Source organism: Pagrus pagrus, assembly GCF_965226575.1.
Source record: "Pagrus pagrus genome assembly, contig: HAP1_SCAFFOLD_42, whole genome shotgun sequence".
NCBI lineage: Eukaryota > Metazoa > Chordata > Actinopteri > Spariformes > Sparidae > Pagrus > Pagrus pagrus.
The window spans coordinates 389,732-405,499 of NW_028175421.1; the positions used below are offsets into that span (position 1 = coordinate 389,732).

Sequence of the window (15,768 nt, forward strand, 5' to 3'; positions counted from 1 at the left end):
CTCTAAACGGCAACATGAATCAGGAGCAAGCAAAAGAAAGACAAAGTGAAAACAAGAGGAGGCTCGTGCTTCACTTGAAGGTGGGTATGTTGTTGAAATAAAAAAGCAAACTTTGTGGCATAAACACCCCAGCTGCTAGCCTGCTAATCATGAGACAGAAGAGAGGATAATTCTGTCTAGATGTGGACTGGAGATCAAATTTTCCAGCGGCCCTGATTATCATTTATTGAATGTCTTGTTAACTGCATATACATTCACCTCTGTTGAAAAAGGAGCGGTTAATTGACCATGTTGGTGGTCGTATGTTGGCTCAGGTTTATAGCCTATCAATCTATGCTATCAGTAGAAGTTTTGGGCTGTTTTTATGGAGGTAAAATATCGCCATCTCTTGGTGAATTTAATTCATAACAGTCATATAAGATAAAATAAAATAAGATAAATTAAGATAATCCTTTATTTGACCCACAATGGAGAAAGTTAAAGCGTTGCAGCAGCAAACAGCAGTGTGAATATAGAACCTAATTACTAAATGTATAAATAAGTATATAAAAAATATTTAAATATAGAAATATCATCAAATCAAATCATAATGCATATTATTATTAGTTGTAGTCGTATTTGCATTAATTGCATTTTAATCTTTGTGAGGAGGCTAGCACCATTGCAGGAACTCTCCCTGTTACAGTTGCCTTTGCTGAGCAAAAACTGAAGCTCATCAATGGCGCAAGAACGCTTTAGTGGCCTGGCTATCATAAGCATCAACTCAGAAGTGGCACAGCAGCTGTCATATGATGACCTCATTGATGACTTTGCATCCAGAAAATGCAGACGTGTGCATCTGTAAAAGGCTTGTTCCATTGTTGAAAGAGTCATGTTGTAATGGGGGGGGGGCCTCAAAATAAAACTCTGCTTAGGGCCCCAATTTGGCCAGGGGCGGCCCTGGTCCCATGAGAGTTAATGCTACAATGAGCCCAGTGAGCAGAGACAAGATCAGTGCTTTCCATTTACCAAACATTGTATCAAACCAGCCAAAGGTGCTGTTAATACCAGAAAGTTCTCCACGAAGAGACCTCAGTCTCTCAAGAGCCTGGGCGACAGATCCGTCTGGGGCTGTGTTATTGGGAATGAAAGTACAGCAAGAGTCACCAAACATTACACAGACGCCCCCCTTGTCAGCCAGCAGCATGTCAAGCGCCATTCTGTTTTGCCAAGACATCAGAGATGTTGCTGACATCTGCTCAGCTAGTCCAGTGAGGGCATCATGTGTGTAGTTATGAACCTCTGTTGGTTGTAATAGATGTAATTAATCCAGTCCACATTTTTATTCAGTGTACACCACCAGCAAAAAGCTGTTTCAAAGCCTGCAAGAACCTGATTTCTAGCTTTGAATTCATCAGGGACACCACAAGGCACCCCTATAGCATCGATGTACACTGTTTTGTCAAAACTGCCAAGTGGGTTAGAGAAACGTTTCACCCTGTAATTTTGGGAGTGATGGTATTCTCCAACCGGCCACAGGTGTACCTGCGAAGCAAACATGGTTACTGCACACAAACCAGTCCAATTAGCAGGTAGAGATTTTCGCATTCTACCACAATCCCAGTAGATGTCTGGGTATGGCTCTATCTTATAGTCAAACGCATCACGCTTCCAGCGCCGACCATAAGAGCCATCCTCGATTAGTTCTTTGCCTGCTGCTGTCAGGAGGATACAGGATATGAGTTTTTGCACATTTAAGACGTGTCTGTCCAACACTGATACTGCCATAGGTGCGGTTGAAACAAATAAAGGTAGCACCCGATGCTACTTCAACTTGTCCTGCAACTGGTAATGGTGGTGAAGGAACTGAGAAACGGGGCAGCGGAGGGCAAGATTTGAACAGTGAGTGGCTGTACCTCCAGTGAGGTTGTGTAGATATTCTAGTGAGCAAACAGTCCACCAGACACACTACAAAGGGACCCACTCTTGGTTTGGGTTCAGTGCGACAATGAGGATTTCCAGGCAGACTGACCAGTGACAGGTTTGCTGTGTAGCCTTGACAGATGAGGCATGATGAGTTTGTCATTGTGCGTGCAGTATAATTGACATACTGCATCCACAGATTCTTCAGGGGCCCTGTCTGGTCCATAGGGGTCAGAGGTCAGGTGTCTTTTGGTTCTGTGTAGAAGTGCAGTGTTGTTGTGAGTGGTAGTGTTTTGTGAGACACTTTTGCTGGGATGAGTCGAAGGCCATAATATGGGTACCACTATGATGACAGCGATCCCCACAAGACAGCACAAGGTGCCTCGGAGACCGCACATGCCTGGCTGCCTGAATGGATGCCACGGACGTTGACGTCTTTCCATGTTGCACACAGGTGAATCAGTGCTTTGATCAATCGGCGCTCCGAAAGTTGTTTCCTCCCACAGTATGTCAATACTGTGACCGTCTGCTTCTCTTCCTGGCGTTATGAACACTCCTGGTCCTCAGCGTGTTGTGGAGTTGGGACCTTCCTGCAGTGGCTGGCGTGTGCCCAGGTGGCTCTCTCAGCGATTTTGACGGCAGTGTGGGTGGTGAGGAGGACCTGGAACGGGCCGCTCCACTTTTTGGACCTCCAGTGTTTTTGCCTGAGGTCACGAATCACGATGTAGTCGCCTGGAGTAAGGCTGTGGAGAGGATGGTTGGCCGGAGCAGGAAGGGCGTCCTTTACCAGTCTGTGGATTTGAGATAAAGCAGAGGACAACGTCTGGCAATATTGCAACATATCATTTTCATAGAAACAGGTCTCAGGGAGTGGTCTATTAACAGGCCCTACTCCCAGTTCGGGAGGCCTGCCAAGGAGGATTTCAAAGGGACTTAGATTTGCGCGCGCTCTTTTTCTCATTCTCATGTACATTAGCACAATCGGCAGGGCTTTAGTCCATGAGAGACCTGTTTCTTCACAACACTTTGCAAGTTTTGATTTCAAAGTGCAATTTTCTCTTTCCACTGCACCCCCACTCGCTGGATGGTAGGAGCAGTGTTGTCTCAAGTCAATCCCAAGAAAACCTCCTAGCTGTTTAATAGCTTCACTCACAAATGGTGTACCATTATCACTACTTATTTTCCTGGGGATACCCCATCGTGGTATCACACACGTCATCAGGGCCTTGGCCACAGCAGCGCTGTCCTGCTTTGAGGTGGGAAACACCTCAACCCATTTGGAAAACATGTCAACCATCACAAGGCAATATTTCTTGCCTTCACTTGGGGTTAGTTCAATGAAATCCATCATGACATGTTCAAAAGGTCCCTCTGGTTGTGGATGTGCTGCTTGTGGCTGTCGTGTAGTTTTACCTGCATTATGTGTAGTGCAGATATGACAGGATTGGCAAAATCTTTGCGAATAGGCTGTAAAGCCTTTTGTGAACCAATGTTTTTTTATCAGATCAAACATTCCCCCATTCCCCCCCAAATTTGGCAAAATGTGGAAAAAAGTGTTTTGGTAAACATGGTTTACTGTCAGGTCCGTGCCAGATGCCGTTAGTGTATGTGCAGTCGAGTGATCGCCAGATTCCTTTTTCATCAGCAGAAGCGCTAATATCTGTGTGTGTGTGTCAGAGTTGGAAGCACTAGTGTCTGTGTGTTTTTCAGGGTCAGAGTGAAGCAGGGTGTGGGTGTGTCTTACTCCATGTTTTCCAGCAGCAGCTTTAGCAGCTGCGTCTGCTCGTGCATTTCCAGAGTGGTATTCCAGAAAGGAGGTTCAACAAACTCTGAGTCTATCCCTGAACTCTGAGTTGACTTACCCTGTGAAGTGAAACTCTGAGTTTTCAGTTCCAGGATAGCTGATCTGAGTTAGGTAAGTCGACTCTGAGTACGTTAACTCTGAGTTGAGCTCGTGCCTGACGACTAGTAAAAAGCCATCATCAATGGAGCTCCGATACTGTGATTCACCATGGCAACAGGGGAGAAAACAGGAAGCAGACATTTTCTGTGGGGAAAAAAAGTAACACGGCTGCAGCCGTAATAAAAATCACTGACAGAGTTTTAGATGCGGCCGTCTTTTCATTTTGAATTTAACATCACTTTCTTTTATATTAGCCTTTGAGGAAGTGGTTGAATGTTGTTCAGTGTTTTATTTTATTTTAGGCTATTTTATTTAATTCAAATCGGCTGAAAATATAAAAACAGTCTCACGATGGCTCCTCACTTTGGTTTTATTTCACATATTAAACAAAGTAAAAGTTTATTCAGTGGATATTTTAACTTGTAGTAGCTTTTACCACCAACAGATGCTGTTTAACACACATCTGTGTCCTAACATCCTGCTGAGTAGATGAACATGAAGTGGTGCTCACCTCCACCACGTCCGCCAGAGACAGAGGAGCTGGTCCTGAGTCAGGTCGCTGGGTGACCAGAGGCTGAGGGCGTCACTCTCCCCCAGTACCCAACATTGGAGTCAGACACACACGTAGCCTACTGTCTACAGATTTAACTAGAAGTCATTTAATCTTATACTCAATGCGGCTGCAAACTAGAAACACGGACATTGAAATTACGTTGTTGGAAAAAATACAATAGGCTCTACTGATGGTTACTTTTGTAGCTATCTGTGGGAAATAAAGAAAGTCAAATGAAATGTGAGTTATTTCTCTTTTTCTGGTTGCTGAAGGTGATTGATTAACCTGCGAAGTGATTAAAAACAAACAAACAAAAAAAACAAACAAAGAGGATTGTTCAGATCTGAGAGCACGTCAGCGATGTGTAGCCTGATATTCGCTGTGCGGCCGGAGAATATAAATGACGGACTGATGAGAAGCGGTCTACTGTTCGGTTCAGTCCTCGTCGGGGAGTGAGAGCTCATCTAAATGAATCTAAATTCTCCTCCTGGTGTAAAACTATGTGAATTATTTCTGCTTCAACACGATCGGACTGAAGGAAAGGACAGCTGCTGTCAGACAGCTCCGTCAGACTCAGGGTTTCTTCAGGTAAACCTGCCAGTGAGCAGGTTATGTTCACAGAGTCAGTTACCGCAGTAACAGACTCAGAGTTTAAGTTACCTCTCTTTCTGGAACTAAAAACTCAGTTTCTCTCATCTCAGGGTTAACAAACTCAGAGTTTTCACAAAACCCACTTTCTGAAATACCCCCCTGTAGAAACTGAATCACTGTTGTTAGTGTGAGCCTGACATTTACACACAGCAATGGCTCTGGGCAATAACGCAGCATCCAATAATGCAGAAACTTTGTCACCATTCAGAATAGGCTTTCCATCAGATTTTATGAATTTCCTGTGCTTCCATAGAGCACCAAAATCATGCAAAACGCTTAAAGCATAACGACTATCGGTCCAGATCGTTACTGATTTATCTTCTGCTAGTTTACAGGTCTCTGTGAGAGCAACTAACTCTGCAGCTTGAGCAGAGTAGTGAGGCGGCAAAGAACCTGATTTCAAAGTCTCATGTAGTGAGACTACAGCATAACCAACCTGTTTTTTTACCGGTTTCTGGGTTACGGGATGCTGAGCCATCAACAAACAAAACAAAGTGAGGATTAATCAGTGGAGTTTCAGACAAATCGGTGCAATGGGTGCACACCTCGTCCAACACAGCAACACAGTTGTGATCTTCACCCTCCCCCTGAATGGGAAGCAATGTAGCAGGGTTAAGAACAGTACATCTTTTGATCTTGATGTTAGGCATGTCAAGCAAAACAGTATTGTGTCTTAGCCATCGTGCTGTGGAGAGATGTGAGGTTTTCTGTTCAAGCAAAATTAGAGAAACAGCATGAGGAACAAGGAGAGTCAGATCTGAATAACCTAAAGTATCCCTCGAAGCCATAACAGCTTTCTCAGCTGCTGCTACAGCCCGGAGACAACGTGGCAACCCAGCAGCTACAGGGTCGAGTTTAGCAGAGAAATAAGCCACAGGTCTAAGTTTCCCCCCATGATCTTGGAGCAGCACTGATGTCATACATGCATTCCTCTCATCAACAGTCTGTGTGAATGGTCTGCTCGGGTCAGGTCGCCCTAAAGTAGGTGTTGTCTGTAGAGCTAGTTTCAGGTCAGTGAAGGCCTTTTCAGCCTCAGGAGTCCATGTCACTAAATCATGTGATTGTGGGCTTTTACCATGCACCGTGGCACCAAGTGGTGCTTCTAACACTGCATAGAACACATTCCCAGGAACGAAAGAACTTGTTTTTTGGTTCTAGGCCTGGGAATGTTCTGAATTGCCTCAACACGATTGGGTGAAAGGGATTTCCCGTCGCTGGAAATCTCATGACCCAAAAATGTGACCTTTTGTCGGACATGTTTTAGGAGTCGGATCGTATCGCGTTCGCATTGTTCTTTTGTTGGCGCACAAATCACAAGGTCGTCCACATACTGCAAAAGTGCAGAGCCCTCGGACAAAGCCAGAGGCTCTAGACTTTTCCGCAACGCGTCGTAAACAGTACGGGACTCGCAAACCAGAACTGACTATCTGGATGAACAGGAACACTGAAAAATGCATTGGCCAGGTCCACCACCGAAAACCACTTGTGACAAAATTGTGTAAGGATTAGGAACTTGAGGAGCTCTCGGCTGTACAGCATCATTTACGACTTGCAAGTCTTGTACAAAACGCCATTCAGTTGGTTGACCTTTGTCTCTTATTTTCTTCACAGGAAAAAATAGGAGTCCTCACAGGAGAAGTGTCACAAGGCACAATTACTCCTGCCTTTTTCAGGGACTCAAAAACCTTCAATAGCCTCAGGTTTGGCAAGGTGTTGGCAAGGTCTGTAATCAGATTTGGGGGTGATCACCACTGGTTCTGCTGTTTTAATTAGACCAACATCATGTTTTCCTCGAGCCCACAGAGTCTTAGGACTTCCTGGAGGGCTGGGATGGCTGCAGCCTCAGTCTCTGACAGAAAAATGTGCGAGGATGTTATAGGTGGAACTAACTGAACTGTTCGTTGTGTGTGAGTGGTTGCAGAAAAACCTTTCTAAATGCATGCAGTTTTGGATTGTAAAACACATGTGGGTCATCTGTGGGGTCCCACTTAGTGGCTGATCTACATGCACGTGCAAAAAGACCCAAATCCTCCCATTTATCAGTGTTTGCTTTTTCAAGTGCAATGTGCGGCGCAGAGTTATTTACATAGTACTGATGTTTTTGAGTGGGTGTAAGTTGCACAGATGCAATGCATTTGTTTTCTGTCCAACATAGGTGTGTGATACACAACCGTTCATTTTTGTATTTGTCATCATACCATTTCTTTTCATACTGTCTATCTGGACCCACTGAAACAAAAGATGTACACTGAAGTGAGTCATTTGGCATGCACTGCACGTGCGTGTGTGGTGGGCCAGGGGGTGTGTGTTTTCTGGCCTCTTCCAAAAATAGACTGCAGATATCGCTCTACGGTAGCTTCCACTGATAAGCATACAACAGCTGATCAGGGCAATATTTCACAAACAACTGTGCATTTTCATGAGGTTTTATGACTTGAACACCATCTGGTGTGGGAATAAGAGTTATTCCCAGTTTGCACATGAGATCTCTGCCCAATAAATTTATAGGGCAGCAGTCTGACAACAGAAATGCATGTTTGAAGTTGGTGCTGTTATCATCGGAACATTTAAGAGGAACAGTAAAATGTTCACGTACTACTACACCAGAAGCACTTGCAGAGTTGACAAAGCAGACTGACATTTTAGGAGAGCTCAGAAACTCCTTTCCTTTGATCACTGAGTGTGTGGCACCAGAGACAACAAGGAAAGAAACCATTCTGTCATTCACAGATAGAGAATATGTTGGCATTTTCTTAAAGGCATTGTTTTCATATTTCACATATGTACCAGCTGGAGGTGAACATTTTGTTTCAAGGAAGGTTATTGCATCACATAACAATTCAAACGTGTGATCTGTAGTGTGCGATGTGGGTGTGTTACCAGGCTCCAGATGCGTCGGGTGAGTCAGAGTAGAGAATGAGCTGTCCGGCCGCACCCCCCTTCCCTTCTCTCAGTCCGCCTGGCTGGAGGTCGCAGCTAGAGTCTTGGTGCAATCCTTGGCCCAATGTCCTTTTTGTTCACATCGGAGACACACTTCTGGATCACAATAAGAGCGTCTCCAGTCACCGTATCCTCTGTGACCTCGTCCTCGATATGCAGCCTCAGTTTCACCTTTCGCCTGTACGCAGTCAGAGATCTTAGCAGAGTTCATCCGAGGTGGGAAGGCAGCTGTAATTACTGTATACAGCGCGGTAACAGCATGTCTATAGTCTTCATTTTCCACGTCGTCCCAGTCATGATGTGAGCAGCACGTGTCGCCACTTGGAAACTTTTCTGAAAGCTTTGACCAATCTGCTGCTCCCATTTTCAGGATTAGCAGGCGTTTCAGTTCAGGAAGGGTTGGGCTGAATTCTCGACAGAAAAGTTCTAAGTCCTCATCAAATTTCTTTCCACATGTACTCGGCTGTGGCAGGTGTGCCATGGCCTCTTTCACATCAGTATCAGACCTGGGGCGGAAAACCATTTGGACGCCCCGGGCTCCTGCCACCTCCACCATGGGATAGGTGCCGGTGGCTCCTGTATTATCTTCCTTGTTGGCCTTGCTTCTGGTGTAAGGTCGAGGAGTAAGAGGGGAATGTTCTCCAAAGTTTGCAGCAACAGATGTGGTTTTGGTTAGCTGTCCTTTGTTGGCACTGAGCTTCGCATCCCCTTGTTTGTGTCCCGCTGCGCTCATATCTGGTTGGGAAGCAGACGATGACGGTTTCTGGTCGTCCGGGTATGGCGGTGGTGCTGGAGACCGTAGTGGCGGTGGTGGTCTCGGCGGTGCTATGGGTTGAACAGGAGGGACGCGTCGAGGTCATAGTCCACTCTGAGACACTGAGGCATAGGACCTGGAAGTGGGGGATACAGAGAAGAAACCCGATTCTGAGAAGACAACTCTGTTCTTTTCTCATCACTTGCACTCTTCTTTTCCTTCTCATTTTGACTAGCACATTTACGTCTCTCCCTGCATCCACTTTCCACATCCTAAAGGCTTTCAAATGCCTTTCAACCTCCCCAAGTTTTTTTATGTGACACTTTTCTTTTTGCTTTTATCTCTTTTATTCTAAAATTAATCTTCTCCTCCAACAGATTCAGCTGTCTCATGCTGAATGTCCCTCCGCAGGGAAAACCAAACTCTCTCACCCAGACATGTAAAGGCTCTATAGCCTCATTACCATCATTAACCTTTATGTAATTTATGTTTGGGGCAGCCAGGTCTGGTCCTACGCCAGCTTCCTGTTTTTTTGCTGGATTTGCCTCCCATTGTTCTACTTGTCACTTGTCCCAGTGCACTTTATATTTATCCTTAAGACCCGGTCATTACCATGAATTCAGTTTAATTACGCTACAAATTCTGAAAAAAAGCAGCCAACCAGCGGTGATAACCTTAAGAGACCCCTTGTCTCTGCTTGGTTTCACTCGGCCCTGATTTGGCCCCCAATCCAGCGGTAAAACAGCTTAATAGGATAAACACCTTTTCTTCCTATTAGCGCCGGTGTTCCCAGAACCCGGTATTACTCTGCCCTGAATTGGTTCGAGTCGCCCAACTATCACAATGATCAACAGAAATCCAGCAAAAATTACTAATTTACTTAATTTTTTTTTTTTTTTTCCAAAACATAATTATAATTATTTATTCATTTATTTTCCCTCTTAAAGAAGTTTCGTTTCTTTCAGTATCTCACCGTTTGTTAAGCAACGTGGTCCTTTTTCCCTCAATAAGGATTCCAGTGATGACGGTCCGGGGCCGCAGCGGTCAGTCCTCTCGTCTCTTAAGATTTTTTCTCGAGGTAGAGGCTGGACGAAGTTTTCCTCCAGGCTGGCCGGTCACAGTCCGCTGCAGGCTCCAGATCCTGTCACACAAGGAATCCCACTTCTGACACCAAATTGTTGTGGAAATTTGTCTTATTTGTGAGATATCTGAAACAAACTTGTAAGAAATACCAGTTGTCTTTTAAGGATTTTATTCTTTATAAAAAAGGTTCATCAATCAACAGAGTGGCATGCGGTCTGCAGAAAGAAGAACAAGATGAGACAGTTGAGAACCCTTTTTGTTAAAGGAAAGGAATGCCCTGTGTCCTTCTCATGTCTGTACCAGGCTCCGTTCCCATAACAAGAAGCACATATCTCTCTTTGTGCTGACAGTACAAACATTCGAGGATGTGGGAAGAACACAGTGAAGACAATGTAAGACGACATAATGAATAAAAATGGTATAGTAATGCAATTTCCCATTCCAGGCTTTTATGGTGAGGGATCTGATGTTCGGCTCCCATTTTAGGTCCTGGGTGATAATGGTGCCCAGGAAACGGCAGGACTCCACAGAGTTGACTGGGGAGCCACACAGGTTGAAGGAGGCGGGTGGGGCTGGGTTCTTTCTGAAGTCCACTACTATCTCCACTGTCTTTAGAGCATTAAGCTCCAGGTTGTTCTGGCTGCACCAGGTCACCAAATGGTCAATCTCTCACCTGTAGGCGTACAGGTTTCCAGATGTTACCAGTTCTGGTCCCAAAGCAATTTTTTCAACAACTCAACCTTTGCATCACACAGTTTATATGGAGAAACAAACCACCCAGGATAAAGATGTTAATATTGCAAAACCCTCTAGAAAAAGGTGGACTGAAAAGTCCCCAATTTTGAGCATTTCTATTGGGCAGCACAAATTACAGCAATGTGGGTCTGGCAAACAGTGCAAATCCCATTCACCTAAGTGGAAACAAATTGAACAGAACCATTTAACAGAGTTCAAACTGGAATCAGTTCAATATAACAGCTCGCTTAGCTCTCTTTTGGTTACAACAACAAACCCAGTTATTGTCCATACTTATAAGATATGGCAGCAAATTTGGAAGAAAACGGGCTGTATTCAACCTATTTATGACAAATCCCCTTTCCACTCCAATCCCTCTTTACCTAAAGCCCTTAGAGATGGTATTACAAACCTATGGTTTACAAGAGGTATTACAACTTTTGGGAATTTGTTCAAAGATGGAACCCTTCAGACTTTTGAAGAGCTCTCATCTCAGTATGGACTACTCCACACCCATTATTTCAAATACCTCCAGGTTAGGCACTTTGTTATCTCCGAACAGGGTGGCCATCTTCAACCATTAAAAGAGCAGCCTCTAGATAAACTTGTGCGTAGTAAACAGGGAGTGGGGGGGGGTTTATCAAATCAAATCAAATCAAATTTTATTTATATAGCCCAAAATCACAATTCATTCTTTATTCTTCATTTTATCTTGAACAACAAGTAGCCATCAAAATGATATGTCAGACAAACAAAATAATCTGTTCGAGAGGGAACAGGAGGAAGCAGAAAGCTTATTTAGTCCTGTCCCTTCTTCACAACTTCCTCACATCATAAAATAAATACAACAAAAAAGAAATATATAAAAGTAAAATACAAAGTAATGACAAAATGATAAATACAACAAAACAATTAACAAAAAATCAAGGCATACTTAAACTAGCCTCCTACAATATCCTAAACTCGAAAAAGTTAATTCCCCAGTCACTCCCCATATACCACCAAAGTGAAGTACTGTATTCCATAACCCAGCCGTGATTGCGATTAGTTATATTTATATTATACATATTGCTTCGTATAAGGAACAGAAATGTAATAGAATAATTACATCCAGAAAATAGATAGTTGTTTTGAGGTCTTATTTTTTTATTATATTTGTCAAGAATTGCTTTCTTGTATCTGTTTTTAAACTGTATAGAGCTAGTACTTTGATTTCTTCTTCAAGACCATTCCACAATGTTACCCCATAGACTGATATGCACATGCTTTTAAAAGCAGTACGTACACAAGGTTTTTTAAAATTTAATTTTCCTCTTAGATGATATTTACCTTCTCTATCTTGAAACATTTTTTTAAATGTTTTCAGGCAGTGCATTATTTCTTGCTTTAAACATTATTATTGCTGTTCTAACTTTCACTAAGTCCATAAATTTCAAAGTCTGTAATTTAAAAAATAGAGGATTCGTATGATCAAGATACCCAGCATGATTTATTATCCTTACTGCTCTTTTTTGCAATGTGCATATCCTTTTTAAGGTACTCTTGTAAGTATTACCCCAGATTTCAACACAATAGATCAGATATGGTAATATGTGTAATAGCGGATAAGGTCTAACGTCTCATTTGGAAAAGTCGGCGAACCCCTGGGTATCCCACACACTCAGAGTCTGGCAGAAGGTAATTAATATTTGTGAGATGCATAGAATGTTGAGAATTTTCAGATGGTTTGCCTATGACTCAGATTTTATTCCCAATAGGCACAACTCTAGTTTTAAATCATGGACATTGTATGGTCTCACAACACTCCTTTCACTTACTCGAAGAAAGCCTGTGCACAGCTTTGAGACCTTGCGGGATAATCACGGCTTGGCACGAAACAAATTTCATAGATACCTGCAATTACGATCATATATTGCTTATGAATGTAAATTGACCGACCTTACAGAACGTGAATCAGAATTTTTCCACACATATGGCATGCTGGAGACAATGTGGTTCAACTGTTGCTAACCACTATCATATCTTCTGGGATTGTCCCAAGTTAAATGATTTCTGGAGGGGTATCCAGGCTTCCTTAAGCACGTTTTTTAACACTCAAATACCTCTGGTTTTTGATGTTCTGTACCTGGGTCTTGTCTCTTTTTTGAAATGCAGGACCGAGATAAAGCTGCTGCAATTACTTTTGGTGGCTAGTAAGAAAACAATTACAAGGAGATGGTTAAGCCCGATTCAGCCTACCCTGGATGATTGGATTGGAATTACCCTAGAGATATTTAGGATGGAAAAATTGAGCTATCAATTAAGAATCCAAAAGGACAAATTTTACCAAATCTGGAACAACTGGATTTCATTCATAACCCCCACGAGAGCAGATTTCATTTGATCTCACTGGTAATATTACTTCCTAGATTACTTACTTAATTTCTGACTGGTTATTGTTAATTATTTCTATGACAGCAGCAGCGGGCGACCACCCTGGTTCCTGTACATAGTTCCATTTAAACTGTGAGATGAGAGATGAGATCTACAAGTAAGTTGTACCAGAGTTCTCTCTAAGTGAGCATGTAAATCTCATCTGGCTTTGTGTACCTCACGCAAATTATCAGTACTGTCTTTTAAGAGGATAACCTGTATCCACTGATATTATTCCATTACAATTGCTGTGTAATTTAAGTTATTAGAGGAAAGTGGGTACTACAAAGGCCGAACGTAATTTAATCCACGACCCATGACTATACCTTTTTTGGACTCGCATGCCTGGACGGCTGGTGATGCGTTTTTCCTGGACTCAAACAAACAAAACCGGAAGGACACTTGTTTTCACTCTTACCAATGTTGATATGCTGGTGTATTTATGTCCATTCCAAATAAAGATATAATAAAAAAAAATAAAAAAAAGATATTGTAATGAGTGCACAGTACAGAAAGTGTAGTGTTGCTTGATTCAAGATATATCTACATGTACTCAGCACTCCAATGCTCTTTGCCATCTTAGTACACAGATACTTAATGTGGGCCTTCCAGCAAAACTAAATTAATAAATTAAAAATTAAAACACTCCAAAATTTGTTTTCATAAACTCTTTCTATTGCAACATTATTCATTTCTACGTGAACATCTTCATTCATTTTACGATGTCCAAAATTTATAAATTTAGTTTTGTTCAGGTTCAATCAGCGCTGCCCCTCCTTAGACGCAGAACACGCGCTGTGCGTAGGGCCCCACGATCCGTGGGGGGCCCCATTTTGCACAAGGGGACGCATTCTCCGCAAATGCGCAAAGGATGCGCATCGCTGCCGTGAGGCACGCTTAGAGCACCAAGTCAGCCAAAGGCAGGAGAGAAAAAAAAAGAGACGAGTAATCTGACGCCGCACACGTTGCCGCAATGATCGACAGCACGCAGCATCTGACCAATCAGCGGTCAGATGCGCCGACAGGCAGTTGGATGCAGGTGGAGAGATGGCCTCCCAACGGCAATATGAATCGGGAGCAAGCAAAAGAAAGACAAAGTCTAAACAAGAGGAGGCTCGTGCTTCACTTGAAGGTGGGTATGTTGTTGAAATAAAAAAGAAAACTTTGTGGCATAAACACCCCAGCTGCTAGCATGCTAATCATGAGACAGAAGAGAGGATAATTCTGTCTAGATGTGGACTGGAGATGAAATTTTCCAGCGGCCCTGATTATCATTTATTGAATGTCTTGTTAACTGCATATACATTCAGCTCTGTTGAAAAAGGAGCGGTTAATTGACCAGTTGGTGGTCGTATGTTGGCTCAGGTTTATAGCCTATCAATCTATGCTATCAATAGAAGTTTTGGGCTATTTTTATGGAGGTAAAATGTCGCCATCTCTTGGTGAATTTAATTTATAACAGTCATATAAGATTAGATAAGAAAAATTAAGATAATCCTTGACCCACAATGGAGAAATGTAAAGCGTTACAGCAGCAAACAGCAGTGTAGGAATATAGAACCTAAGCACTAAATGTAAAAATAAGTATTTAAAAATATTTAGATATAGAAATATCATCAAATCAAATCATAATGAATATTATTAGCTGTAGTCGTATTTGCATTAATTGCATTTTAATCTTTGTGAGGCTAGTATTTACATTAATTTCATTGTGTAATTTACCATTAAGACCAAAACAAAAATTAATAATCTGCTTGTATGGTGGATTTCTTGTCATAACAGGGTCAATGCTGAAGTTTGTTACTAAGGGTGACACGGAGCCAGCACCCAGTATGTCACAAGGGCCATCAGGCACCATGTCTACTGAAGCAGCCTGCATCTGTAAAAGGCTTGTTCCATTGTTGAAAGAGGCTGTTCATTTGATTTGTTCCTACTTATAAAAGGTTGTAAACCTAAATGGCATTCCGTGATACAGTCATTTTGTAAAGGGGGGGGGGGCCTCAAAATAAAATTCTGCTTAGGGCCCCAATTTTGCCAGGGGCGGCCCTGGGTTCAATGATAATTTATTTATATCAAACCAACTTTTTAATTTATACATTTCTTCCGTGACCACTTCCAAGAGCTGCTGCAAGTCTTCCCCAGAACAAAAAATATTTGTGTCATCCGCAAAGACAACAAACTTCAGTACATTTGAAACTCTACAAATGTCATTAATGTACAAAATAACTAGCTTCGGCCCCAAGACTGACCCCTGTGGGACACCACAGGTAATGTTCAGGTTCTTTGACTTGTGAAGACCCATCTGCACAAATTGAAGCCTGTTTTTAATGTAACTCTTTATCCAATCCAATGCAACCCCTCTGATGCCATACCTCTCCAGTTTTTTAAGTAGCATCCCATGATCAATTGTGTCGAATGCTTTTTTTAGGTCAACAAATATATAGAAGTTAATCTGCCTGATCTGAACCCATACTGACTGTCCATGAATATATTATTTTTTTTAATGAAATTATCCAGTCTTGTAACAAAAAGTTTTTCAATAATTTTTGAGAACTGAGAAAGCAAGGATACAGGTCTATAGTTGGTGAAAAGGTGTTTATCACCATCTTTATACAATTACTTTAGCAACTTTAATTTTATCTGGAAATGTTCCCGTTATGAATGATAAATTACATATATGTGTTAACAGACCCACAATTCCATTTATTATTTTCTTTAGAAGACTCATATCGATATCATTCTAATCTTTTGACGTTTTACTTATACACTTATTTACAATATCAATAATTTCCTTACTTTTCAGTTCCCAATATGACTGAATTTGGATTTCTCTCC

At 42.3% G+C, this 15,768-nt stretch overlaps 1 long non-coding RNA gene across 1 annotated transcript; it reads right to left on the reverse strand.

The window, feature by feature from the left end:
• Positions 1 to 1,307: 1,307 nt before the first annotated feature.
• On the reverse strand, positions 1,308 to 13,898 carry LOC311253755. The gene is made up of 3 exons (XR_014621864.1): positions 9,936 to 13,898; positions 7,890 to 9,844; positions 1,308 to 2,693 (listed from the first exon to the last, which is right to left on the reverse strand). It is a non-coding gene; the product is annotated as an uncharacterized lncRNA (long non-coding RNA).
• Positions 13,899 to 15,768: the final 1,870 nt, after the last annotated feature.